At 38.6% G+C, this 27,070-nt stretch overlaps 1 protein-coding gene across 2 annotated transcripts in view; it reads left to right on the top strand.

Annotated features, from left to right (window-relative positions):
• NRCAM (neuronal cell adhesion molecule) overlaps positions 1 to 27,070 on the top strand; it is a 191,008-nt gene that overhangs the window by 47,081 nt on the left and 116,857 nt on the right. For both annotated transcript variants that reach the window (XM_037511627.2, XM_054692554.1), the window contains exon 4: positions 11,244 to 11,314. The gene's annotated coding sequence lies outside the window, so the exon portion shown is untranslated. The remainder of the gene's footprint in view (positions 1 to 11,243; positions 11,315 to 27,070) is intronic.

The following is a 27,070-nucleotide window of genomic DNA, read 5'->3' as shown; positions in this document are numbered from 1 at the left end:
ACACTCCTTTACTGTGCCTAAATCTGATTTACTTCATTTTTATCCCTTACCTTATAATCTGACATTATTTGTAATTCTGCTAGGAATATGAACTACAGTCTTGATAACAATGGACAATTTAGTTGGGCATTGAAAACTGCTTTAAAAAAAGAAGAATTTTGCACATGAAATTCAAACCATTTTTGTACCCAAGTGTATTAAAATTGGTCATACTAAAGTATAAATTGATGGAACAGTAAAATTAATAGGTTTTAAATTGTTAGCATACACTTCTAAATTAAGATACTTATGACTATCTTTCAAAATGTAGTGATGGTCGAGATTTTGCAAATAAACCATAGTTACAAAACCTATAAAATTAAGGAAGATATGGTAGTTTTCAGTAAAATGCAACTAAATATCCTTTCATGCATCTCTGGCTTTGCATCGTTAAGGTAAATTAAAAAGGAAAATGAATTGACAGGCCTGAATTATGTATAAACAACAATTTGGTAAGAATCATGGGGTTAAGTCTACAAATTTTCTAAACTTGGAGAGTGACTTTAGAAAGTATTGTGTTGTTTTGAGGTCAGATTAGTTCTCTACACAATTAGAAGTTTGTGCTTCCTACTACACAATTTGAAATGAAGAAATGTTGTCAATTACTGAATGTCTGCATAAATTAAAATAGTGAGCATTTGGCTAACCTGATTATATACAAAATGTGTTTTTTTTTTCTTGTTACTGTATATATCTGCTCTAAGCACACAGCTTTATACTGAAATTTTTCCTCATTCAACAGGATATGATAAATATGGCAATAACCATATTTTAGGGAAGAAATGATGTATATGTATGCTTGATTCTTTGTTCAGATTCTTAAATATTAATCAAATTAGTGCAGTATTAGTTAGGAGTCCCATTGCCACCGCCACCTATGTGTCAACAAATGATGCTTAAATAAACACATTTGTGAAGTTTAATGCAATTCATTACTTTGATCAAATAATTTCACTGTTTGTCCCCCCTCAAAGTATCCATTTTAAACAATATTAGTTGTGGATAACTAAATCTACCAGACTTGAAAATTCAGGTACCTCACTTTTAATCAAATTCAGCTTCATCAGTACATTATATAATAGACTGTTTTGATCATCACTAAAGAATTAAAAATCAGAGTGCCATTTATAATTTCTTATCTGATCATGACAATCCTCTGATATGGTAAACATTCCCTTTCATCTGAGAGCTTCAAAGGGTTTCGCCTATTTTTATAACTGTTTAGGATTTTGTAGTCCCTTGCCCTCATTTCCAGTTGGTAGTTTCTGAATTGTTAATGCAGCAAAATTAGTTCTGCTGCCCCCCCCCCCATCTCATTAAGTTATATCAATGGCTTCCCTTTGCCCTTAAGATAATTACTAGAAGACCTAGAGGGCTCTGGTTGGCTGACATTTGTCTGCTTTCCCAGCCTCATTGGGACCAGCCAGCCTTCCCTCTGTTCTGATCTGTCTCTTCCCCAGCCCAGTTCAGTGCAGTTCGGTCAGAGCTTCCTTCTGAACAGTTGAACTCTTTGACTAAGCCAGTGAACCCAACACACACTCTAGGAGTTCCACACATCTCCGCTTTAGTAGTTTCTAGAGTTGAGGTGTAGACCAGAGGTGCAGAGGGGTGAGAGGATTCACCAGAAACAGAATGGGGAGCAGAATAGGCAGATCTACTAAAATACGCTGCTGAGGGGAGCAGTAGGTAAGACAGGAGAGGTTTGCTGCGCTAAATGTGGGTTAGTTCCCTGGCCGGGGATCCAACTCAGTCCATCATGATGATAATGCTGAGACTTAACCCATAGGCCATTAGGGAGACCCTGAGATTTTAGATTCATTTCTGCCATTATTTGATCAGTATCTGACTCCTTAATTTGATTATAAGCTTCATGAGGACAGGGGAGGGTCAGGTTTGCTGTATTTTCATTATTATTTTTTCACCATTGTATTTCTGATATCTGACATAGAGCTTGGCATAAAAAGTTAATGAATGTTTGTTGAATGTATTAGGGGATGAATAAATAAATGGTCTACAAGAGTATGATTTTTTTTCTATTTTGCTAGCTGCTGTATCTTCAGAACCACGAACAATCCCCAGGCCATAATACTTCATTAAATATTTGTTGAATAATTTTTTTTTTAACTTCTGTTACTTTTTTTTTTTAAGATATATTTTTATTTATTTATTTATGCAAGCACTGGGTACAGTCAGAAGCGGGGGAGGGTGAGAGAATTCACCAGAGCCAGAGTGGGGAGCAGAGCAGGCAGAAGGACCGAGGTACACTGCTGAGAGGAGCAGCTGGTGGCAGGAGAGGTCTGTGCACCATGTGGGACTCTCCTCCGGTGGCCGGGGAGCAGCCGGGGATCGAACCGGCGTTGCAGAGGCTGCGGGCAGCTTCGCAACCCAGCGCTCAACAGCTGTGCCACCGGGGAGGCCCATTTGTTGAATAAATTAATTAATGGTTTTCTGACTTTTCAAGTCCACAGAAGGTATTGACGGGAAAGTGTAAATTGAATTTCTCCCGTTAATATCCTATTATATTCATTAACCTCCAAATAAGAAGGAGTCTATAACAGCTTCTAAAAATTGTGGTAAAATATATGTAACATAAAATTTACCATTTTAACTATTTTCAGGAGTTCAGGTCAGTGGTATGACGTATGTCCATAGTGTTGTATAACAATCACCATCATCTATCTCCAGAAATTCCTCTTCATCCCAGACTGAAACTACCCATTAAACAGTAACTCCCTGTTTAGCCATGCGGTTGCATAAAACTTTTTCTTTGCTTGCCTTAGAATCTCTTCTTTGAGCATTTTACTTGGAAGTTCTATATAGAAATAGGTAAATTTGGACTGCTTTTGCTTCTTGAATAGTTTTGTGCTTCTCCTTCCTCTGTGTTGTTCTGCGTCTTGGTTGATGTTAACATTATCTGGAAACCGTGTTCATCAACAAGAGTACCTGGGGGAGATTAGGTTACCTGGGGCCACACTGGGATTGATATGCTGACCCCAGGATGGGATCTCATCTCCCCTGTTCAAATCTGGCAATCATCTTTGTTTCCCCTTCCTCATCACCTCATCCTTGGGTACACATGCACACACACATACGGACACACTTTCATTCTCTTAAGACAGTTGCTTAACAATTTGGGTCATTTCTTCCTTTTCCAGATTCCCAGAGTTTTGTAATGTTAATTAAAAGAGTGTGTTTTACACCCTACAGATGAGAAAGTTTGCTAATTTTACTTTCTTCAAGGAAGAAAATTTAACAGCATGTCCAACATTATCCTAGAGACACTCTTCACCATGTTGCTTGTGGGCTGGGACCCACGTGGCTGGGACCACCTGCGCCAGAAACCCCTGGGACTACCTGTTAGAAAGTGGACTTCCAGGCCACCTACATCTGTGGCATAGATTTTTTCAGAAATTCTAGTTTCAACTTTCCTCATGTTCTGGATATGTTATTTTATATGCCATTATGTAAACTTTCTGCCTTTGTTTGGTTTAAATTTAATGAAGTTGAAAATTAGTTTCTCACTACTTGCTGCATAAAATTCTTAGGACCTTCATATATTCATTGACAGTATAAGTGCCTTTAAGCTTTTATTTCCTTAGAAGAAGTAAACACTTACTTTAATCTACTATCACTTAATATCCTTCAATTGGACCTCCCCTGGTGGTGCAGCAGTTGAGCGTTGAGCGCTGGGTTGTGAAGCTGCCCGCAGCCTCTGCAGCGCTGGTTCGATCCCTGGCCACCAGTGAGGGTCCCACATGGTGCGACAGACCTCTCCTGTCTTGCCTGCTGCTCCCCTCAGCAGTGTCTTTCTTCAGTCTGTCTGTTCTGTTCCCTGCTCTGACTCTGGTGAATTCTCTCACCCTTCTGCGCTTCTGACTGTACCCAGAGCTTTTAGAAATAAATAAATAAATAAATAAATAAATAAATCTTGAAAAAAAATTGTAAAAAAAAATCCTTTAATCACCTTTGCTCTACTGCTCTGAATACAATATTTTTTAATTAAATCTATTCCTCTTAGATTATAGACATAGAAAAAGGAAGACAAGATTTAAATGTACGATCTCTGTTATGTTCATGACTTTATTAGCTAGGGCAGAGCTAGCAGTTATAACAAACCCCCAAATTGTTAGAAATTCACCCCGTTAGAATTCCTTTCCCGCTGATCTAACAGTTCTGTGTTGATAATGTAGACCAGTTGTGTGCAAGGAAGGATCTCAATTTATTGCCTGTCAGGGATCAATGCTGACAGAGGCCATGCTGTGTCACTCCCAGAGTTGCATTGGACATTGACATCTAGCTAGCAGTAGAGACATAAGAGGTGTGGGAAAGACAGATTTGTTTCTTAAACGTCCAAGGCAAAGAAGTGGTATTTATTAGCTCCCTTACATCCCACAGTCTCACACATATCCAAAGGGAATTTGAAATATAGACCCTGGACAGGATGGTTTTCCCCACAGCCACTCTACGAGTTCAAAGCAGGCATGACATTGTGGTTGGCAGCTAGGCATTATTAGTATACACTGGATTTCTAGGTTTCTATTATAGTTATAGTTACTCCTCCTAAGAAACCATGCAACGTGTCATGTACTGTGTGCCATGAAATGTTGCAATAATGTATGGATGTGATGACTTCAATGCAGAGAGATGGCATATATCCAGTGTGCCATAAAACAATATAAATTACTCATCATTGGATGTTTGCTCTCTAGTCTATAAGGTAACAAATGATGATATCACTTGAGTTAGTCAAAAGCTTCTGGGAGTGATCATTCTTCAATTAGTTTAATTTCATTTATCAAGGGATCCTTGATTTCATTTCTCTGAAAAGCAAAGCATGATGTACTTTTGTTCAGCTGCGAATTTCTTATCAGAATGGATCTATGCCTTGCTTCCTCCCTGCTTTTTTAAATTGGGTATATCTTATGGTTAGTGTCAAGTCCCAACAAGTTTATTGGTCTGGCAAGAACAGAGTGCATTTGGTGCTAAACTTGATGCCAAAAGTGACGACTCAGTCTCCCCAGACCTAAACCCTCCAGGTGGTGATTGAGGTAGACTCGAAGGTCCCCTTTGGGGGAGTTACTCAGAGAACCTGCTGCTTTCAGACTCTGCTTCCTCCTTCTGAGGAAACACCGTGTTTCATAGGCTGGTGAAGTAGGAAGAACTGGTTTCAAGATGATTTTGGCTTTTTGCCATGCCAAACTGAATTAGGCTGCTAGTTGACAGACATACCCCTGAGAAACCAAAGATAAATGCCAATTTTAATAGAGTTGTTTGTTTATCCTTTTCTCTCCAGTTAATAAGTTTGACTGGACTCCAAATTCAGTCCAAGGATCAGGTCAAAGGCAGGAAGTCAAGAAAACTTTATATACATGTAAAGAAGAGTTGGTGATTTTGATATTACTAAAATTCTGTTAAGGCCGAAGATTAAAAATAAATTAAATTTATCTCATTTTAAAAAAATATTTATGCATACAAGGGCTGGGGTATAGGCCAGAGGCATAGTGGGGAGGATGAGAGGATTCACCAGATACAGAGTGGGGAACAGAACAGGCAGAATGACTGAAATACACTGCTGAGGGGAGCAGTGGGAGAGTCAGGAAAGTTCTGCTGCACCATGTGGGTAGCTCCCTAGCCTGGGATCAAACTCGTGCTGCAGTGGCTGCAGATAGCTTTGTAGGTTGCGTCTTAACCCCTTGCACCACCAGGGAGGCCCAAATTTATCTCATTTTTATAGTGATTAAAAAAGCAAAAACAATTTTCATGCCATACAAATATGTAATAGTTGCAGGTATTAATACATTGTTGCCTGTGAGAATTTAAAAATTAATGTTGTGAGAAGTATTTCTAAGCTATATTTATTTTCAAGAGTGTAAACAGGAAATACAGTTATCACAGTTGAGAACACAATTAACTTGAGGGTTCAAATGTTTGCTGTTTGAATGTAATCTACCATTTGCTATATTGTCAATAAGACCAGTTTTTAAAAATTGGCTTCACAGAAACAGAGTAAGCATTTTTAATGTCCTCACAATCGTACCAGAAAATGTAATCCAAATAAGACATTGAATGTTTTTGCTTGCTGATAATTTTTACCTAATAGTGTTTGCAGCAACAGATTTTTCAGTTGTACTGAATATTATGGATTCCCATTTAAAAAAAACCTGCAAAATTTTTTTAAAAGATTTATTTATGCAGAACTCTATGGGGACTACACCTGAAGGGGTAGGAGGAAGCATATACTGTTTAAAAATGAACAATGATGTAAAAAATAAAAAATAATGAAGGATTTATTTATGTATGCAAGAACTGGGGTACAGGCCAGAGGTGTGTGGGGGTGAGAGGATTCACTAGAGACAGAGTGGGTAACAGAACAGGCAGACTGACTGAAATGCACTGCTGAGGGGAACAGCAGGTAGGACAGGAGAGGTCTGCTGCACCACGTGGGTCAGCTCCCTGGCCAGGTATCGAACTCATGTTGCAGTGGCAGCCAATAGCTTCATAATGCTGAGACTTAACCCCTTGTACCACCAGGGAGGCCCCCCCAATTTTTTATATCAATCAGTAGTACAGTTTATTTCATAGTGATTAAGAAGTTCATTATTAAATTGTTTTTCCATCAGTGATTAAGGCAAGTGTTCATTTTTTTTAATTATTAAAATTTTTAATGTTATGCTTCTGCACAACTGAATTCCTTTTATTGTTATTGATTTATTGTGTGTGTGTGTACTGTGGCCTTTGGCTTTCTTATATATTTCACCTAGATGTTATTCATCTTTTCTGAAGGCTACTTTTAAATTATATCAGATCTTACCTTGACCTTTTGACTCAGGACTGGTTTTATTTGATAGGATAAGTTGATTGTAGTTTAGTAAAAAAAAAATAAATTGTTACTTTGTTATTGGAAAAATAATTCTTAGCAGTGATGTATTACCCTATTCTGTCGTTTCAGGGTGGTGAAAGCCCATTGACACAGTTGTCAAAGCAAGAGTAATGAATGTAACAAAACTGCATTCCCTGGAAATGCTTGGCATAATTGCTAACATGGTAGTACAATTAATACATAGTCTTTTGGTGGTCCTTGCAAAGGCTTGAGGATTTAAATCATCACAGAGAGGTTAAAAATGTGGCAGTGCCCTATGAATATTACATGTAAGCAAGGATGAAATAATATTCCCACACAATGCCTGTGAAAACCCATACCTAGCCAAAATTATGTATGTGCTCTTTTCAGAGTATTTTTCCCTAAAATTGAATTATACTGAAAATATTTCAAATTTATCAAGTCCTTTCACACATCTTTAAAATTTATGTTGAAAAATATCTTTTTATACCATAGTTTTTTTGTACCATACCTTACTTTTTTATACCTTATATTTCATAGCTGTTCCTTATGTGAAACATTATTAATAATAAAACATACATGGCAAGAGACATAGAAAGATAGTGCAGAAGCTGTCACTGAAAGCTGGGAACTGTGTCCATGGGGAGGTGGGTTAGTCTTAGCTCAGGACTGTAGGGCCTCCCTATTGACAGCTGCTGAGTTCTCCATTTGCATTCTACATGCGGGTTTGACTCTGTGGACCCCCCTCCTCCTTCCTGACCCCTTTTTCTGTGATTTCCAGCATGCCTCCCTCCTGATCTGACCACTCTTTCTGACATCATCTTCTGTTGTCCTCCTCTTAAATCTCAGTAGCAATCCCACTGCATGTCTATCCTTGTCCTCTCTGAAAAGCCATAGGGTAATTTCAAAAAAGTACCAGTTTGGGATTAAGACCAGATTATATTCCACATATATTACTTGCTAGCTTTGTGACTAAGGTCATTTACTTAACCTCTCTTTTTGTACCTGCCTTTGTATCAAAGGAATTGGTGTGTCACCTGTAAAATACATTTTTATTTTTATTTTTTTATTTAATTTTTTAAAAAGATTTATTTTATTTATACAAGAGCTGGGATATAGGTCAGATGTGCGGGAGGGTGAGAGGATTCACCAGAGACAGAGTGGGGAACAGAACAGGCAGACTGAGTGAAACACACTGCTGAAGGGAGCAGCAGGCGAGACAGGAGAGGTCTGCTCACCATGTGGGTTGTTCCGAGGCCGGTGGGGATTGAACCGGCACTGCAGAGGCTGCAGACAGCTTCACAGCACTGCGCTCAACCGCCTGCACCACCCGGAGACCCAAAATACATTTTTATATATAGGGTCTGGGACATAGTAGTAGTCCAGTAAAATATTATCTTACCTCTTCTAGGTAAAAATTACAGTAACATTTAACTTATTTGATGAGTCCTTAGTTGGTTTATGCCCCAGTACTTAATTGTAGCCTCCAGTCATCTGTGATGTACATTTTCAGCAATAGCTTCATAGCAATGTCTTACAGGTGCTTCAGACACAATGAAGAATGCCAAATAGTTGGGGTTGAATTCTCCTAAAGTACTTGAGCAAACTAAAGCACTCTTAAGGTTTCTGTTGATTTTATTGCACACAGAAATTTCTTTTTTTTTTTAAGATTTATTTATGCATACAAGAACTGAGGTACAGGCCAGAGATGTGGAGGTAAGAGGATTCACCAGAGGCGGAGTGGGAAACAGAACAGGCAGATCAACTGAAATACACTGCTGAGGGGAGCTGTGGGCGAGTCAGGAGAGGTCTGCTGCACCATGTATGTTGACTCCCTGGTGGCGGATCGAACTCATGTTGCAGTGGCTGTGGATAGCTTCATAGGTTGTGTCTTAACCCCTTGCGCCACCAGAGAGGCTCCAGAAATTTCTTTTAGAAGATACTTTACCAATGAAGGAACAGCTACCCCTTTTGGGTTGTATGTCTGCCTTACTGTGATTATTTAGAGGTAAGGGAATGTGGTATGTTTGACCAGGGAATCCAAGAATGCTTACCTTATGCTCTGCCTTTGAAGTCCTCAAAGGAAATACATGCAAGCACGTATTCATCCTTTGCCCAAGTGAGTGAGGTTGGTTTGAATGGCCTAGAAGCAAAGTATTCTGTTAGGCAGAGTTCAGTTTCCTTAAACCCCAAACAGGCAGACCTTAACACTGCAATGCAAAGGGAAAAGCTGACCCAAGGCTGTTACTGGATCTGTCCAGTAACAGAGGAAGGCATTTCCCTGGTGTCAGTACAACACCAGGCTAAGTAAATTTGCCTCAGGTCCTGAGCAGCGTCAGAAGCACAAAGCTTCTGGGCACAGAGCTTCCCTTGGCAGAGAAATGGCGGAAAGATGTAGAGGGCTAGGTGGAGAAGAGAACAAAAAAGCCTCTTCCACCTGCTGCTTTATCTAGTTCTACTTGTAAAAATTCACTCCCATACTAGGATGACAAAAATTTACAAAATTATTCCATGAATAAAATAAAACATGCAATAATATTTGGTATCATGGTTCAGTCTGTGTTCTCAACCCTAAATCAGTGTTCAGCTGCATATCTATATTCATCCTGGGGACACTCAAATGGGTGCTTGCTGCATATGGGCTTTGGGGGGAGGCAGGGGATACCCCTAGAAGCAAGAATCTTGTGTGTTAGTTACTAAAACACCCCTAAGTGGTGCCCTTTCCAATCTCTGTCTTCCCGTACTGAATAACTCACACTACTGTTAAGTGTTCTTTCTGCTTGCCCAGAAATTTCAGTAGAACCACATTGTTCTCAAGTTCAAGTCTAGACACAACAGTTAATTCGTGCTCAGGGACATTTGCACTTTGGTTCCAGATGACCCCTGTAACCTCTCCTCTTTGCCTGCCATCATCACTGTACCTATCACTGCTTTGCTTTCCTAGTGGGGACACACCACTCGCTTTGTCATTGCCCCTTCTTTGCTCCTGCCCTTCCCTCAACTCAGAATGCCCTTCCTACCTGCTGTTAACATTCACCTCAAGTATTGTCTTTGTTGATGCTGCCTTGTAGATTCAATTATCCCTTCTTCTATGCTCTCCTAATACTCTGTAAATACTCCGTTTTATAGTGGTTGATGGTAGTTCTGACTTTTTCCCATCGGCATATGGACTGAGATGCCTTATGATAGGAAACACATCTTGTTTATTTTTATTCTTTTTTTCCTTACTTACATTTATTCAGTATTGACAGATGTATATTAAATGTTTGATATAAATTAGTTGAATTAAGTTATTATAGCTATAATTTCAAATTCTTGCTCTTTCCTACATAGACCTCTAGAGAATTTTTCAAAAGTAGGAACCAAATGACAAGGAAAGAAAACATTTTAACTTCAAAATTGGCTTCAATCCCAAGGAAAAATTACTAACCTATACAACATTAACATTTTGTCCTGATAAAATGTCATTGCATCAGATTAATAAAAAAATCTATTGAGTCATTTTACATGTAATTAAGATAAAAAGCTTTTTGAAGTTTAGTACAGAAAATATTTTGTAATGCATGTATAAAGATAACATCTGAGATGATTGCATACCATTTTACTAATGGAATGATTTTGTGATTCATAGTTGTCTTAATATTTGAGTGCAGCCGGGATTCTCTGAATTGATGATTGTTTCTCTTCTCTGAAAGGTTTTTCAGAGGTTGATAGTGTGACTTCTGTTTCGAAAAATCCAAAGTCCAAAAAGCCAGAAATCCCCCCTTAGAAAACTGTGGCATCACTGTACTGGTTGTCTAAAAAACCTAATGTTCTCAACTCTGGATTGTTCACTCCCCATTATACCCTCTTTTTCTGGCTGACTCTCAGCTGGAATATTTGCAAAGGAAACACTGAGGCTGAGCAGAGGCGAGTTGGAGACGATCAGGCTCTGAGCTGTCCATAGTCTTTGTCAAGCCTTTCACACATGATCAGAAGAATTTCCCCTTTACTTACTAAAATATTAGAATGAGAATAAAGTAATAATATTAATAACTTCAGCGCATGGAAGTATGTCAGCCACACTGTTGCGTGCATTACAAAAAACTCTTCTATCCCCCTTAACTGAAAAGAAGACAGACTTGTCTCTTTTGTTTGGGATTGTGATGGCCACCAGTGTTCTAGTCACCTCTCTGCTGTCACATTTGATTGAAACCAGCAGAGATATGTTTTGGCAAATCTATTCATAATTTGTCTTTCCTTGCAGGGCTCCCCCTGTAATTGTGTTTCCCATCAGGGAGTCAGTGGAGTTAATGTATTGACAATCTGCTGTGATTGAGGACAAATGTCTTGTTAACATTTCCCCCTACTCTTCAACCCACAGAGCAATGCTAAGAAGTTTGGTTTAAAGAATTAAAAGCAAGAGTACTTCTCCAGACAAGACCTTCTTCAGAGGTAGGAGCTTGTCGTCTTAAACAGTTTGAATTAGTAAGTAGTTAAAGAAGGAAGTTCTACCAAAAGTGATGTGATTATACTATATTATTATCATACTTAATACTTTTCAATCATGAGAGTATGATAAAATGGAGCAGGAGTAGAGATGCAAAAACAGTAATCATTTCATATTGCTTGTCAAAGAGTATAGATCAAATGCATAGGGAAGAAAACGGGCCCTTCATATCCTTTCATAGTAATAAGAATTTTGTTTTCCTAAATTGTGAATTAATAAAGCTCAGAAAATGCACAGTAACATAAAAGCATTGCTAGTAAACTATAAGTTTCTGAAAGAATTAAAGGTTTGAAATTGTAGAGCAATTTATAAGAAAAGTGTTTTTTTCAATTAATCATGCATCAAAAATCTCCTGAGAACATACCATTTAGACATGATTTTTTTGTCTTAAAAGTCAACATAATACAAAAGGCTATTTGGGAAGTTAAAATAATTACTTTGATATGTGATTTCTGCTTTGAAAGTCCCTTTCCTACCCCTCACTTCCCACCCTCACTACCCACCCCGTTCCCATTTATATGTTTTAGGATTATCAGCTCTAGAATGAACTCTGCCAGGCCTATGATGCCTTCTGAAAGGCCATCTATTATAGTATTGAACTTGATAAAAAATATCTTACTTGGAGATCTGGAACACAGTTCAGAGGATTCTATCTCAACGAATAATGGGTTTCTTAAGGAATTTATGAGAGCGTGATTGTTCAGACATTCAGTCCTCTACCTCTTAGGCTTTACTGAACAAATAAACTGTGAATTTTAATTATGAAAAAAGAACAACAGATTTTATACAAGATTTTGAGGTCATAAACTCCTTCAAGCATATTGTCCCTTGTCCTTGAGAATTCTTAAGTTGATACATTCAGATGTCATTTTGTATTTAACAGGACGTGATTCATGCCTCAGTTGAATCTGCTTCCATTGTATTGTATTGAAAATGATTTCATATGACTAACTAGTTATTATGGTGTTTCAGAATACCATCAGAAACCCCCAGACCAGTAGCCTGAAAACTAAAAGTTTGCTTTGTACATCAAATTTTGTTCTGCTTGAGGAGTTCCTTGAAAAGTGAAAATAAGTAAAAACTAGCAAAATGACTGAACTAGGTAATTATGACCAATACCAGAAAAGCTTTAATTTTGTATAAATGGTGGTTTGAATGAAAGCTCCCTTAGATAGTGTAAGCTGGATTATTTTTTAAAGTGTTAATATGCCTGTACATAACCCCCCCAACAAGTGCATATTTCATAAAATAAGTAATGTAAGATTAACTTTCATCCATTCCTGCAGGTCTGTAATTACCCATTGTAATTGTTAGGAATTAAGAATTAGTAATGGTGTCAGGTAAGATGGTCCATCAATAAAACATAAGTATCAGCTATATGTTATGCTAAGGTCTTCTGTGGATTATATATTCTGTGAAACCCAGGAAAGATAGAGAGACAGTTAATGGTAGTTCAAGTGAAAGAAGAAAATACATGACGACAAGGCAAGTGACAGGACCGCCAAGAAGGAATGCATGGTGCCCTGTTAAGTCGACAGCAATGGCCAATATGTAGTAGGTTCTTTACACTTTGCTTTTAAAGATTTATTTTTATTTATTTATGCATCCAAGCACTGGGGTGTAGGCCAGAAGTGTGGTGGGTAGGTGAGAGGATTTACCAGAGACCGAGTGGGGAGCGGAGCAGGCAGATCTACTGAAATACACTGCTAAGGGGAGCAGCAGGCGAGACGGGCGAGGTCTGCTGTGCCATATGTGGGTCACCTCCCTGACCATGAGTTGAACTTAGGTTGCAGTGGCTGCTGATAGCTCGATAGCCCTGAGACTTTAACCCCTGTACCACCAGGGAGGCCCCAGTCACTTTCACTTTCAAGGGACACTCAGGTGGTCTCTGAGTGAGATTTCATGACTGGTTGCATTATTTTCCTTTTCTTTCAGTGCAAGAGAAGCTTTTGATTTTAAATCTCTTCTGGAGAAACAAGAAAAAAGGTGCCATTCCACCTTTCTCAAAACATACTTCTCATTGATCTTTTTGGCTAGCTTTTTTGTTAAGTGACTAAAGTGAACTTTTCATTTGCCATTCACTGTTAAGCCACTAAAATGTCTCATTTTATCTTTGTGAATTGTTTAATCTGGTTGAAACTAAATACTGAGTGTCTTCCCGTTTCTTTTCCTTGCTTTACAAAGACTCCCTGAAACTTCCCCAAATTCTAAAGCACACTTGTATTCAGAATGTCCCCAGGCTAATCAAAGAATTCAACCTCTGACATTAGAATAAGAAAGTTTTTTTGTAGCTCCTTAGAGTTTTCAGTGCTTTTTCCCACGTTCACTAGCATGCTGTGTTTCCAAAAGATGTGAGCAGCTAGAACTTTGGTTGGCAACCCCCACCTCCACCCCCATATCCTTTTCTGTGGATGAAACTGTCCACATTCATCATTAACACTCAAGTGAATGCCCTCCAAAGAAAATACACCCTCTACCTGGTTTGGATATCTTGAGCTTAAAATGTGGTACTGCTAAAGGTGGAATTTCACTAAGCAACCATAGTGAGGAGGGACAGACACTCTCCCCTGAACAACTCTCTGTAGCTGGAGTTCTGCTCTGGCTACAATTGTGTAAGTTTGGTCCATAAGAGTCTGGAGAGAATAAGGGACATGCTACACCTTAAAATGTGTTTCCATTTGGCAAGCTATGTGAAAAGAAAAATCTGGTTATCAGAGTTATTTATTGATGGGTTTTGGTAGTTCTTTCCCTTGGATTTATAACTCTAACTTTAAAAATTATATGCATAGCTTAGGGGAATGACAGTGATATTCTGAGTAGATATTACAAAGCTGACAACAGTAAAAAAGGTTTTATCTTACACTTATGTTCATTTTTTAATGTGAATTACCATTTTATTACAAAACCCAAATAGGACTACTGTTTTCAATACTACTTGACAGTGAAGAGAGCTATCAAAATTTTGTTTTAGAGGATCATTTTGAAGCTTGGAAATTTCATCTCATGTTACCTGACAACAGTCAGATCTAGGTGGTGCAAACCATCACAAAAGGAATACTCACATCTCCAAACTAGAGATGAAACACTCATGAATAAAACAGTTATCCAGGAAAGCCTACAACTTGCAGAAATTAAGACAGGAATCTAAATCTAAGGAAAGCATATTCATATCTTTGTTTTATACTAGTTAAGCTGACTAGCTGTTTAGTCAGCAAGAAAACCAGAATAATCTTTTGTTATTAACTTGTTCCCTCTCACCCTGACACATCCCCAAGGTAAGCTCCAGATTTCTGCTCAGAGACATCTCTTGCAAAGTCCCTGCATTGTGATTGTGACAAACCTCTTCTCGGAATGACTACTCACCACCCAAGTGCAGCATTCCTGGAAGAGAGTGACAGAGGGACAAGGAACATGTTCTTCCATCACAGTGGCCCAATTTTCCTTTTTGTGTGGAGTCTGTGTTACACCCTAGCCTGAGGGCCAGGCGGAAGCACATCAGACCTCACATGCTATGTCTCTGGAGGGAGGGCGAATTATAATACATTTCCTGATATTATCTCCGAATTATTTTGGCATCTATGATTGAGCTGCCTTTATTGATTAAGCCCTTTCTGTCCCTTGTATTGTGTCCTTGTAATTCTTAGGGAACACAACCATTTTGCTTTGGAAACCACCCTACCCCTCTCCCATGACTCTGGAATGCCCAATGTGGTGGCTGTTTCTGAAATCTTAGAAAGAGCAGTTGAGAGGCATCTAAAGAAGGACATCAACTTCCTCCCCAGAGAGACAGCAGAAGGAGTGAGAGTGATGAGGGTGTTGGCATTACGTTTTTGTGGTAGCAACAGCGCAGAGTCAGAATAAGGAATCCTGCAACTTCCTCATGTCCTCCCCTTTCCTCCCACCATGCTCTAGTGGGAAGAAGTACCTGCTTTGAAATTAGAGACAGAAAATTGCCTGAGTCACCCTAGTATAGGAACTGTGTAGCAACTTAGCATTTATACACCGGAGGGCTGATTCAGTGACCTTTGTGGGTACTTAACTAGATATTTCCCCTGTGCTTTTGCCTTGTAGTTTTTAAATGTTTTCTAGAGTCACAGGAATGAGAGCTAGTGATGAGATAAGGCTAAATCGGTGGGCCATGGACTTTAATTTGTAGGTTCATTGAAATGACTACAGTTGTGCCACCGGAGAGGGAAGCCCCTGCTTTGCAACCCTCGCTCCCAGCAAATACAGCCTCTGCTGGAATAAACCCCCTGAGATGAAGCTTATTTAAAATGACAACTATAAATGATATCCCTTATTCATTCAGAATGATGTTTTTTATGTTCAGCATTCCCATGATCAAAGGCAATACTGATGGAACTTTAATTGTGTACTGTATCTTACTGAGTGAGATACTCTGAATGATGATAACACTGCAAAGCTCAAGTGTTCAAGTCCATGTATACAGGCCCAGAGGTAGAAATGTGTGCCTAGGTTCTAGGGGAGCTTTATCAGATCCTTGCCTTCCAGCATCTGGACATTTCATCCCTGGCTGCTTTTGGAGGGAGTCAAATCCTGACAGGAGGGTTATCTAGGGAACTACCCGGGAGGAAAATGAAACCCTGTGTGGAGCAGGAGGCCAGGCCCAGGCCCCTGCTGGTAATGCAGTATGTCGCTGTCACATCTGACTGCATACACAAATAGATGCTTGGACTTTTTCCCCCTGCTTTATTTTGTTTTGTTTTATTTTGCCTTTCACAACAGCATTCGTTTTGTAAGGCAAAGAAAAATCTCTTGGAAGGATTCAAGTTTTCATATCTGCAGAAGGCATTTCTACAGCTTTTGTCAAACTGAGCTGTTCTATAAAGCGTCTTTGTTTCTGCTTGACTGTTGCAGAAAGCAAGTCCATAAACTAGCACGAATACAGGAGAGAATGATTTCTATTCAGAGAGTCGAGTAGGATATGGTGCATGGGGCCCGTCCTGAAAAGGGTTTTGTTTCTTGCAGCATGGTGGAAATTCACATTCATATTGCTGCCTCGTGTTCTTTAGCATGCATGGTTAAACAATGGGACTTGCCAGCCTATGTGGCAGTGTTGATTAATGCATGCTTTGAATGTGTTGATTAATGTGTTCCTGCGATGCCTCCTTGAGCCGAGACTGCACCTGAGGTGTGTAGCATGTTCCTCCTCACTGCTGCTGTGCGGCTCACACGGGCACATTTGCTCACAGGTCTTCTGTGTGTCTATTTCACACCATTGCCTCCATAAATAAAACTACAGATGTAGCAGATGTTTTTCAGAATTTCCTCTCACAAAAGAGTTTTACACTGTAATCTAGCAGGGACCCCTTGAGCTATGAAGTTTGTAGAAAGGATGCTCTCTGGCTCTCCAGAAACCCTTGGTGCCATCTGTCCAGGGGAGGATGCTGTCCTGACTTGCATTTCTGTTCTTCTCAAAAAAAAATTTTTTTTAAAGCTAAAATAAAAGGCTGTAAATACCTATGGAGTTCAGAGTTTACTTGAATAATAAAGGGAGAGAGATGCAAATCGACTGTCTTCTAGCTAGACCCCTGGTGAACTTGGCTTCTCAGTTGGAAACCCACTCTTCACAGAGCTGGAGGTTCCCAGCAGCTCACCCAGGGTGATTCTGTTTCCAGTCAACTTTATTCAGGCTTGTGACTTTTCTTGCTATTATGAATCCCATTAAACCACACATTTTTTCATAGCCTATTTCCAAAAAGGCTTATCTTGACGTAGGTCTGCCTGGCTAATGGTTTGAAAATGACAAGTGCTTCAGAGTTTTTCTTTGTTCAGTATCTTTTTTGCTTGTTGATAGAGATATAAGAAATTCTACTGCTATGCTTAAAGCTTTCTGAACTTAGGATTCTTAGCAAGAATGCAAAAATGAATGAGAATGTCATGTTCTCAATAGGTGAAAGAGGGTTTGAGTGTAGAAGAAATGGTTCAATGTTGCTGGGGTCCTGGGTTATTTGTCCACTGTGCTTTGAGACTCCAGTGATAGCAATTTAACAGAGAAGACCGTCTTATTAGTCCTAATAAGAAAAACTTCTAATGTTGGGAAAAGCAAAGAAAACAAATTTATCCTGAGCAAGAGGAATTACTATATGAAACTATTAAGTCAAGAAGTGGTGAAGTCACCAATATTTATCCCATTTAATTATTGACATAAAATTAATGGTAAATGATGATATTCTGATATTTTCTAGAATATGGCTTCAGTGAAGAGTTTTATTCCATTTAGACATCAATGTAAAGACAATTCAAAGCTCTACTTTGGAGATTCATAGAATATGTGACTCCTATTAATGATATCTTCCCTCAAACATATTATTTTTAAATGCTTAGTTATGTCTGTCTCACAATATTTAAGAAAAATTGAAAAGTATTGAATTAGTTCTTGGCACTTGGATTTACATAAGCCTCTCTTTTAGAATTCAGAGTACACAGAAAAAGTGTTTAAATCATTATAACACACACTTGGTGTGGAAGATATTTGGGGAAACTAATCTTATTGGATTTTTCAGAGAATCATTAGTTATAGGATATGTTTAGAAGAGAATTGCATCGAAATAACTAGAGGGCGTTCCCATTTGTGATTAGACATGCATTTCCTTGGTTTGCTTGAATTCTATAAGAATTGAAGGGTAAACAAAGAGAAGCAGTGTACATGATAAATCCATTTTTCCACAAAGCTTTTGCTACTGTACTGAATAAAAGTCTCGCTGCAGAAGCCGCTAGCCTGGTGAAGGAAGGGCTATAGGAACAGGTTACGAAAGGAGGAAAGGGAAGGCAGAGAACAATCCAACATGGAGAAATGGCATCTGATAGTTTCTATTTGTTTATTTTTTGTGAATAAGCACAGAGAGAATGTAGTTAATGTAGTTTCCTAAATGGCTTTGTTCCCTAGGGCAAAAAAAAAAACTGAACAACAACAACCAAACCAGAGAATTGGATAAATATACCCAGGCAAAATTATACTTAAATAATTCAAGTGACCTGGAAAATATATCTTAAGTTCCAAGTGTCTTGTAAGATATTTCTGCATTATTTCCCCTTTATAGAGAATCTAGCTACAGCTATGCCTTAATAAAATAAAAAGTCTTTGAATTGATTTGTTGTACAAAATAATAAATTATTGGCTGGAATATGTTTTTACAGATACTTGGAAAACTTTCTTGCCATAGAGGAGTAGGAAAATTAAATAGGTTTTTAGCTGACTTCTTGCACCATCCTGGGCACTTAGTTCATGCTCTGTAAATATTTGTTGAATTACATGAATGTTCATTATGTACAAAAGTCAAAAGTCATTCCCAGGGAAAACTTTCCTGCTTTTTTTCTGGATCATCCTATGTGCTGCTGACACTTGTCAGCTACCCAGAATAGCTTTATAATAAACTGATGGATTTGTTTTTGAAAACAGACCTTTGAGCAAAAGGATTTTTCTTCTGTAGGGCAAATCCCCAAGTTCAGTGAGGAAGTGTAGGTATTGAATGCCTACATTACAATGGACCTGCTGAATCTTTGTAGTTTATTTTCATTAATGAAAGTAGCTATTTGACTCAGTAAGTGATCCAGTGGATGCAAAGACCTTTGTTATAAAGATCAAATAATTGAATTTCTTTTGTAAAGCAGGTTTTCCCTGGCTGTGGGGTCAAACTTGGTTCTTCACAGGTAGAGTGTTCAACGATCACTGAATGACTGGGAGAGCTGTTGCCCATACTTGAACCTAGAACTCACAACTCTGTTGATAACAAATCCATCTTTTTTTCTGGAGTTGTTTGAGTTCTATCAATACAAATAAAATACTAACCTATGGATGTATATATAGTGCCTACTGGCGGCCATCCTCATTAATTAATATTATTACTTCTTATCTATGGTGAACTGTAGAAGGTTCTAATAATGCCGTCAGTAATTCATATTCTTTAATTATGCACATATAAATTGTTTATATACATATGTCTGTAGTAGGTATACACATAAAAGGAAAGCACAGAGCAGCATTATCAAGTGTGAGATGTGTGCTGTGGCCTAAAAGTTCTCCACAACCACTAGGCAGATGATGTGAGACTGACGAATGATTGATGACTGATTTCAAAGACTTGAACTGGTCACTTAGGAAGATTAATAATAAGCTGGTTCAGAAAAAAATTAATTTTTCTGAAATTACAGTGTATTTAATGTGTTACAGTGAAAATATGGAATAGAAGTTACAGAGGGGGATGGCAAACTCTTGAGGGAGGAGGAAAGTAAGTGTGGTGTTTGCATGGCAAAGGAAAAATAAGTAAGCCATTTTAGATAGAATGTAGACCTAAAAAATGGTTGGAAGTAACTTTGGAGAGGTGTTGGTTTGTTCTTTTTTCATGAATGAATACATACTCATTTATGAATGAGCTGCTACAATTCAGACATCTTCAAGAGTAGCAAGCAAGCTGTACATAAAATGTGTATGGCACAATAATTACAATATGGTGTAATTAGTTAAAAAAAAGTAAAATAATATATGTCAGTATAATATATATGTAAGGTGTAATGTGATGTAAAGGCAAATGTGACAATTCCACGTAGTGGCATGAGGGAAACCCTTGAAAAAGAACATCAGAGATGAGTAGGCATCATCCAGGCCAACTTGGAGGATACTTAGCTGTGGGAGAAGGTACTGTTGATTCCATCGGAAGCCTTGCAGTACTTTGAGTACTTTGTGATGACCTAAGGTGGAGACATTGCAGTGTTGTGAAGGCAGCCTGGAGAGTGTTGTCTGTGCCAGGAGTTTCAGGTAGGTTACAGGGTTCCAGTTAAGGTTTTGCATATGGGAGTCACATGATCAGGTCTGAGTTTAAAACAAACACCCTGGGGCCTCCACGTTGGCGCAGTGGTTGAGCGCTGGGCTGCGAGGCTGCCCGTAGCTTCTGCAGTGCTGGTTTGATCCCTGGCCAACGGCGAGGGTCCCACATGGCACGCGGACCTCTCCTGCCGCGCCCGCTGCTCCCCTAAGCAGTGTATTTCATCAGTCCGTCTGTTCTGCTCCCTTCTCTGGCTCTGGTGAGTCCTCTCACCCTCCCGTGCTTGTGACTATACCCAGTGCTTGTATAAATAAATAAATCTTAAAAAAACAACAACAACAACACCCTGGAGGATTGGAATATAGCTGAAATGGGAAACTAAACTAATCAAAAGCTAGACTTGACAAGAAAGACCACCCAATACTTGACTTAGGGGTAAGAAAGTTCCTAACAGCGGGACCATGGAGAAGGAGCTCTTTACACTATATTTGAGTGAACCAATTGGGAATAAAGAATGAGGAAAAGCAAGGCTTGACCTCTGCCATTAGAGACTGGTAGGATGGTGATGCTATGGACCAGCATAGAAAATGCAGACAGAGGGCTGCTTTTGAGAGGAAGATATAGATTGTCAAGAATATGTTGAATTTGAAGTATGTCTGACTCTGAATATACTGGACTGAGTTTGAGTTATGTTCAGTTATGAACACACTAAGTTCTTGGGCGAAAAGTGTTGTGTGCCCACCAATGTTTTGAGGTTAATTGAATGTCAGTATTTTAGGAATGTTCAGTGAAAGCATATTGAAGATGAGAAGGGCCATTAAGAAACTATCATTTAGATAGATGTATGAGTACCGAGAACCCAGGACTAGGCAGAGAATGTGGAATTGGTACGGAGATGTGCCAGGAGACAAACAAGCTGCCGCTGGAGAAGACCACCTTTGGTTTTCATCATTCTGTTTACATTTAGCCAGAATATTTGTCCCATCCTGTGAGTATAATCTTGTTTGAGACTTTTGTGTTTTAATTGAGTTTCATCTCTGGAGCTCAGAGAACAGGGTTAGCAGCAGTGATAACTGGTTATCACAAGTTACCTTTAGAATTAGTGCATTTTTTTGAGTCAATGGGATGGTTTCCCAGAGACCACATGCAAGGAGAATGAATGCCATCAATCATATCCAAGAGAAGAGCTGGTCATAGAAACCTAAAGGTCAAAAACTCTTATTAACTGAGGGGCCTAGAATGTACACAGTTCAGACTGAAGTGGCTTCTCAAAGTCATCTGAAAGAACAAAAAGGAAATTTGCCAAGGGCAAAAATGAAGAAAAACAGTACACAGCTTTCCAAAGGGTCACTGGAAACATTTTTAAAGCAATAACATGGAACAATGTGGCATTATTACTAAGCAGACAAATTTGAGTCTAATGTGAGGGGAAAGAGCTATCTGTTATATTCATGGTGTTTCCCCACCCCCCTCCCATTATTTGAGAGAGGTGACTCAGTAAGATATATATCAAATAATTGAGGTGATACTTCCAGTTTAATAGTTTTTTCAGATTTCTAGATGAAAGTCAGCTTAATCCAGGGCATGTGCTAAAATGTCTTACCAGTCTCAGAAATATTGTCCTAAAGTGATGTGTTCACTACAGAGGGAATTCATGTGCAGTTATGGATGAATTCTGGCATAATTAATGCCACCAAATCATAACTTTAAATGCTCAAATTCATAAATTTTTTATTTTGTGCTCCTAGGTATCTCTTAATCAAAACTCATACCGCTGTCCATTCTTATTTTATTCAATCAAATGGCAAAGAACTGTAGTTTTTTTAAAAAATTATCTAATTTTCCTTCTATATACATAAACAGGCAGAGGGGGAATTCCCAATCTAATTTGGTTCTTCTATGGATGGGCTACCAAGGCTAGGTGGGATGGGATAGTAAGCAGTCCTGTGAGTCCATGTGGGCCACTGGAACCTATTTTTTGGAAAATCATCTAATACTTATTTTAATTTCGATAGGTTTTATCTGGTTGGTTTTCCATGTTTTACTTGCATTGTTCTGAACAGGGTTGACATATAACATACTTTGGCATCTCTAATAAAATTATATTTTTCCTCTGTCAGTAATTTACTTCCTGGAAAACCAAATGGAAATTGTTTATTAGACTATAAAATTGCACTATTTTTAAATTGTTGAAATTATTTTGAATTCTTCATGGATGATGTTAGAGAGTTCATTATAATTTAACATCTTTTTTTTAAAAATCAAGATCATCCTCTCTTGGCATTATGTAGCTGTGCCTTGTATATATTTCATTGTCATAAACTGTTTTACCTCTGTGTATCGAATATGGGGAATCCTGTACACTTTCCTTTGTTTTTACAAAGAATAATTTTTTATAAGAATTCATGAGTTAGGGCCTCCCTGGTGGCGCAGCGGTTGAGTGCTGGGTTGCAAAGCTGCCCTCAGCCTCCACAGCGCTGGTTCCATCCCTGGCTGCTCCCCGGCCACCAGAGGAGGGTCCCACATGGCGCGCAGACCCCTCCTGCCGCCCGCTGCTCCCCTCAGCAGTGTACTTTGGTCCTTCTGCCTGTTCTGCTTCCTGCTCTGGCTCTGGTGAATTCTCTCACCTTCCTGTGCTTCTGACTGTACCCAGTGCTTGTATAAATAAATAAATCTTAAAAAAAAAAAGGCTACACCCATTTAAAAAAAAAAAAAAGAATTCATGAGTTAGTGAAATCTAATTCTATAGAAACATACATTCAATGTAATATTCCTGAATAAAAAGTAAATCAGAACTTATTTTAAAAAAAATATTTATGCATACAAGAACTGTAGTAGAGGCCAGAGGTGCAGGGGTTGAGAGGATTCATCAGAGACAGAGTGGGGAACAGAACAGGCAGACTGACTGAAATACACTGCTGAGGGGAGCAGCTGGAGAGACAGGAGAGGTCTGCCCCGCCATGTGGGTTTCTCCCTGGCTGGGGATCAAACTTGTGCTGCAGAGGCTGCGGATAGCTTCAAAGTGCTGTGCTTAACCCCTTGCGCCACCAGGGAGGCCCAGATAAAAAGATTTTCTGTAACTAGTTTGATAGTACTATACTTTGATCAAAAGGATTTGAATTTCAAAACAATCTTTTTGATGAATTAGCTTCTGTTACTTATTTAGCACCACAAAATTGGCATCTTGATTTCAATCGTAGAATAAATTATAAACAAAAATGAAGAAGTTCTAGACTGTAAAGGAAATTTTGCCTGATTCTGTTATTAGTATTATTAATTATTAATAACTTACATTTCCTCCTGACCTATGTGCCTCAACCACAGCCATTTTCTTTGGAATTGGGCAATTGGCCCACCCCAGTTGCAGACTTGCCCCTAGTTTGGCACAACATGGAGGCACGTTAGTTTCATAAAGGGCCCCAGCTTACCCAGGGATGCATTTATGTAATGCTTCTATGTTTTGTTGACTTGTACATATGACATGATGGCCTTTTTTAGAAAACAGATGTTTATTATCACAAGAGCATCTGGGATCCTCTATGGTTATACTCCATAAAGACAGATTAGTTTAATTTCACATATTTTAATGTCTTCCCATTGGTGATGGCCCTTCTTCAATATTTAATAAGGTAAAATTAACACAGTACTACAATAACAATTGAGAATAATCAAAATATGCCCTAAGCGGTATCTTTTTAATATAAGAGTTTTTTCTCCATTTCTTTTATTAGTCTATGTCTATCAAAAATGTCATCAGCAGTTTGGGGAAGGATTAAACTTGTATGTAGGCAGTAATACTTTAGTAGTGCAATTGACTATTCCCAGAGATATCTATTTTGAAAACCATTACGTCCTCTTGTAACAGCAGCCAACATTTTTGAGGCTTATTATCTTGCAGACATGTTTTAACATTTTATATTTTTATCTCACGTTATCCTCACAATAATCTGTCATTTCCCTCACTTTATAGATGAAGAAACTGAGATACAGAGGTAAATCTATTGCCCATGGACACACAGCTAAGGAAATGATAAGTCAGGGATTCAAACCAAGTTAGTTTTCAGAGGGCATTCCCTTCACTGCCACACCTCTTCGAGTAAAGCACTTGGCCTTGGGAGTTCTGGTCATTGTGCTGTATGTACATGATAAATAAGGTCTCATATGGAAGTCAAAGCTATTACCCTGCTGCCTAGTCACATTGCATAATAAATCTAAAAGCTGTCGAGGCTGTTACTCTGCACCTGTGCTTCTAAATATCCACGACACATTTGTGTACATTGTGTACATTCATGGGTGCTCCCAAAGAGGAAAAAGAATTTCTAAGCCAAGCGATATAATATAGTTAGGACTGCCTGCTTGCTGCAAGTGGTATTATGTAGTGTAGAGCATCCTTTTCTCTTGTGTGTTTGATGATACCTGAAAAAAAAAAAAGTTGGAATTTAGTGACAGCTTGTTTTGCTCACAGGTGCCACCTTTGTCCATATTAAATAGAAATAGTCATCATTAAAACTTCATTTTTTACCTTGTCAGTACCCCCCTCTTCAGCACCATTCTGCTTCTTCCCTCCTAGAACTCTTGCCAAATTTCATTCCCACAGAATTCCTATGATGGTAGCTGCTTCTCAGAAAAAAATAAACTGACCACTGCTTTGGTTGTGACTTTCTACTCTTTCCCAGCCCCTTCCCTATTTTAACCCAGTGTTTGTGCTTTAATAGAGGAATCTGGAAAATAAGTGGTCTTAAAGATCTAAAGAAATGAAAAATTAAATCCAATCATTAGATCCAAGTAATAGAATTCCACTCAAAGGGTTTATTTGTTTGGGGCCAGTGAGCCCTGACCTCCAAGTCCCTTAAATCACCACATAGTAAAACTCTCTTCTCATAAACCCCTCACTACTTAGATTACAAAAATTTCAGTGATGCCTTATAGACAGTTATCATGATAAATATGTATTTTTTTCTTTGATTACATATTTTCATTAGTAGTAGGTATGGTTTTACAGCATGAATTTTATTTAAATGTGTATTTAGTTTTAACAAATCTCTCCATATTACCAAGTGTTTCATTCTGGATATATTACTTTTTCATTATCCTAACTAAGTTTGTATAAAGCCAACCCCTTAGCCTAACCTTACTTTTATTCCTCTCCCCTCACTCTGCGCTTCATATGCTGTCCCCTTGATGTCCTGTAAATAAGCCAGGTACACTCCTGGGACTCACGGCTTTTCCACTGTGCTTCCCTCTGTGAGGAACACTCCTCCTGCATATGTCCCCACAGCTTGTTGCCTGTTCTTCAGGTCTCAAATATCAGTTTTTGGTGAATTCATTCTTGATCCCGTGGTGAATAAACAATGTGTGGGTATACCCACCTGAAAACCCCCATCTCTCTTATTTTATCTCCATAGTTCTTGCGACCTAATAAACAATATAATTTACTATTTATTTTGTTATTATCTCTCTCTGTCTACTAGAATATAAGGTCTATGAGGGCAGGAACTTTTGTCTATTTTGTTCATTAGTGTATCCCAGCACCAAGAGTATTGCCTGGCTTATTTACAGTAGGTGCTTGGTTTTCTCGATGAATGACTGAATGAATGTAGACTTAAAAAAATTTAATGTTTCAATTCTTTGTTAGATATTGTCCTCCCCAAATAAATCTGCCTTACTTTGGTGTAGCATTTTGACTCCCCAAGGTTTAGAACTGTCATACTTTAGAACTCCGCTTACAAGTTCTGCCAGCAGGAGAAAGGGTGTTGTGACTTTCCATTGTTAAAAGTGGAGGTGGAGTTGGAAAGCAATCAAAAGAAATAGCGCTCCCATTTTTTGAAGCAAAGGCACAAATCTAGCATTTGTTTTTGAGAGAGAACAAATGCTCTTCACAAAGATCAGAAACTGTTTTCCAAATGTTTGAAGTAAGTCACTGATCTTTTAACTAGTAACTGGAAAAGCAAGTGTTTTGGTGACAAATAAGGGCTTTGTTGTGTTGAGGCAAATTGTAAGTTTATAAAGACTGATTGGATTTGGCTTGTGACTAATTCTGACAGTTATGAGGGGAGACTCTTATCTGGCCTAGATACATATATTTAAAGTAAAGGTCCTTGTCCTCAAAGAAATTAGATTTTTTTTTAAACATAGTGCTCTCTTTTGGGTTAACACAATGCATGGCTTGAAATATAACATTAAGAATCTGCCCAAGTTACAACAGTTCTGTAATGGTGGAGGGAAACAGATTATGTGGGGAGAGAGAACATTGTTACTTGCTTTTTAGATAGTTTATTTTTCAATAATTTACTTACTTTGCTACTTGTAAAACCACCAGAGACCATAAGAAACAGAACAATATTCCTAATGGCTTCCCAATTACTGGTCTCTGCTTTGTGTTATGAAATTGAAGCCAGTGTATTTGCTATCCGTACAATAAAAGTCTTTATCAACCTCTAAGACCTGCCCTTGATGTTACATTCATGTTTGATTTCAGGATTCTGGGATACCTCCACAGTCCCCCTTCCTAAAACCTAACCCAAGCTATTAGCTAAAACTTAAAATTGTTAGAACTTAGTTTCTTTAATTCAAGTCTTGTATTTATTGAGCTGCTACTGTTTCAATCACATCTTAGACATGGGATTAGTTCCCCCTGAGTAGCTTATATACTCTCCTGCATGCCAGGGACTTTAAGCTTTGGTTCCTGTCTAAATGACACTTCCAACATCTCATCTGTAGGAAATACTTGAGTAGCTCTGCAACAGGGTGGTCCCCAGGAAAGGGGGAGGTTCCCTGCCCCACCCAAGGGAGGGTGGAGCTGAGCAGCAAGAGAAGAAGCTGCAAGAAGAGACTGAGGAAGGAAGCAGGATGGAGCCAGAAGGAGACCTGGAGGAGGCACATGGAGCCTAGAGACACGTGAAGAAACTGTGCTTG

Source organism: Talpa occidentalis, unplaced genomic scaffold (assembly GCF_014898055.3).
Source record: "Talpa occidentalis isolate TD23 unplaced genomic scaffold, MPIMG_talOcc4v2.1, whole genome shotgun sequence".
Lineage (NCBI taxonomy): Eukaryota > Metazoa > Chordata > Mammalia > Eulipotyphla > Talpidae > Talpa > Talpa occidentalis.
This window is presented reverse-complemented; position numbering and strand designations above follow the sequence as displayed.